This window comes from Bos mutus, chromosome 16 (assembly GCF_027580195.1).
Source record: "Bos mutus isolate GX-2022 chromosome 16, NWIPB_WYAK_1.1, whole genome shotgun sequence".
Lineage (NCBI taxonomy): Eukaryota > Metazoa > Chordata > Mammalia > Artiodactyla > Bovidae > Bos > Bos mutus.
In genome coordinates this window covers 29,316,041-29,318,717 of record NC_091632.1, presented here as the reverse complement: position 1 = coordinate 29,318,717, position 2,677 = coordinate 29,316,041, and positions in this window count along the sequence as shown.

Here is a 2,677-nt window from a genome sequence, read left to right as displayed (position 1 = left end):
CCCTCCTAAAAAGTCTCACCACAGTAGGCAGAATTCTAATATGGCTCCCAAGATTTCCAATCCCTGGTATATATGCCTTGCCTGATTTCTGGGACTGTGCACATGAGATTTTACTCTTGTTTCTAGGTATGTTATATGGAACAGTTGAACTTATGATAGGGAAATTGTCTAGATGAGCCTGTCCTGAGAACATGAGCCATTTAAAGGCTTTGAGGGTGGAAGTGGGTGGGTGAGGGAGCTGATTACAAAAAGGGAAGGCAGAGAGATTTGAAACACAAGAGGAATTCAATGCAAGTGAGATTCCCTACTGCTGCATTGGAGGAGGTCCCATGGCAAGGACCTGAGACTCGTCAACAGCCAGAGAAACAATGCAGACCTCAGACCTGCAATGGCAAAGAGATAAATTCTGCCAACAACCTCATACTACTTGGAAGTGGGTCTTTTCCTGGTCAAGGTTCCAGATGAGGATGAAGCTGGCCAACATTGCTATTTCAACATTATGGGATCCTGGACCAAAGACTCAGCCAAAATATGTTGAATACCTGAGACACAAAAACTGTGAGATAATAAATTTGTGTTGTTTTTAGCAGCTACATTTGTGGTAGTTCATTATGTAACAATGGAAAACTAATACACTCTCTTAAAGGAATAAAGATTTAAACCCATCAACGGGGCACTTGGAGAAGGCAATGGCAACCCACTCCAGTACTCTTGCCTGGAAAATCCCATGGACGGAGGAGCCTGGTAGGCTGCAGTCCACGGGGCCGACTGAAGCCACTTAGCAGCAGCAGCAGCAGCAGGGGGCACTTAGAGCAAGGAAGTGGCAAGCAAGTTGTGAAAGGCCAGAAGCAGGTGGACTTAGGTCACCAATTTAGAAGAGCAGAGAAAGTATTAATACCTGCAGAAGAGGAAGCCCAAAAGTCGTAATCTGATTTGGAACTCAGGAAGGACTCTGAAAGTAGATATACAGGTGTCTTTGAAGACTGAAGTACAAGAAGCACAGCAAACATGAAGACTGGGTGAGAGCCCACGTAAGGAGCTGACAGACATCCCCAGATTCTCTCTCCTCCCCCACCAATCAGACAGCTCTCCTACATTCAACTCTATCGAAGGCAAGAGGTTTAATTTCTGCAGACACTGAACCATGTAGGCTGTGAACTTGACACTAGTCACAACTGATAGCAGATGAAAGTGAAGGTATTAAGATTCATATACTGAACCATAAGACTGTCCCCACTCCCTAGTTCTTTCCCTGTATCACTTAAGCATGTATTACTCTCAGCCGCTGAAAAGGAGACAGGAAACATGTTCCTGGAGGAATGCAATGTCTCTTAATTAAGTGACTCAGACTAACTGACTGCTCTAATTAGTCCATAGTCATATAGGCACCCCTCCCACAGTATATGTGCACATACATATGTGGATGCTTATAACATCTAATTAGGTTTCTAGTGGCTCATTTGTATTTCAGATATGAATAGACGAAAAAGAATCAGCAGACATTTGAAAAAAGACTCGAGTATAGAAAAGATAAAAACAAGAAATAGAGATTCAAATGGAATAGAAAATGCAAGGAACAAAAAGAAAAAAACCTGATGAAACAATATTTCAACCATGAAGCAACAAGATAATATCCTATTTACAAAGAGACATTCAGAAAATAAGAAAAAATACTCATGCATATTGAAGATTAAGAAAACAGAAAATAATTTAAAAATCAAAAGAATATGTAGAAGGTTAAAAAGTGAGGCAATCTCCCAGACAATAGTACCCAAAAAGTTGGATTAAAGCTCAACATTCAGAAAATGAAGATCATGGCATCCAGTCCCATCACTTAATGGCAAATAGATGGGGAAACAGTGGCTAACTTTATTTTGTGGGGCTCCAAAATCACTGCAGATGATGACAGCAGCCATGAAATTAAAAGATGCTTACTCCTTGGAAGGAAAGTTATGACCAACCTAGATAGCATATTAAAAAGCAGAGACATTACTTTGTCAACAAAGGTCCGTCTAGTCAAGGCTATGGTTTCTCCAGTGGTCATGTATGGATGTGAGAGTTGGACTATAAAGAAAGCTGAGCACTGAAGAATTGATGCTTTTGAATTGTGATGTTGGAGAAGACTTTTGAGAGTCCCTTGGACTGCAAGGAGATCCAACCATTTCATCCTAAAGGAGATCAGTCCTTTGTGTTCACTGAAAGGACTGATGTTGAAGCTGAAACTCCAATACTTTGGCCACGTTATACAAAGAGCTAACTCATTTGAAAAGACCCTGATGCTGCAAAAGATTGAGGTCAGGAGGAGAAGGGGATGACAGAGGATGAGATGGTTGGATGGTATCACCGACTCAATGGACATGAGTTTGGGTGAACTCCGGGAGTTGGTGATGGACAGGGAGGCCTGGTGTGCTGAGGTTCATGGGGTCACAAAGAGTCAGAGACAACTGAGTGACCGAACTGAAATGATAGAAACTAGGAAAGAAAATATAAGAAAATTAGGTGATTCATTCCTGGATGTACAACTTCTAACTGACAGGAGTCAGGCAAAGAGAGAACAAGGAAAATAGAGGAATGAAAATTACTATGGAAGTATATAAGAAACATTTCTTCTTTTGAAAGACATAACTTTACAGATTGAAAGGACTTATTAAGTGCTTAGTACAACAAAGGAAAATAA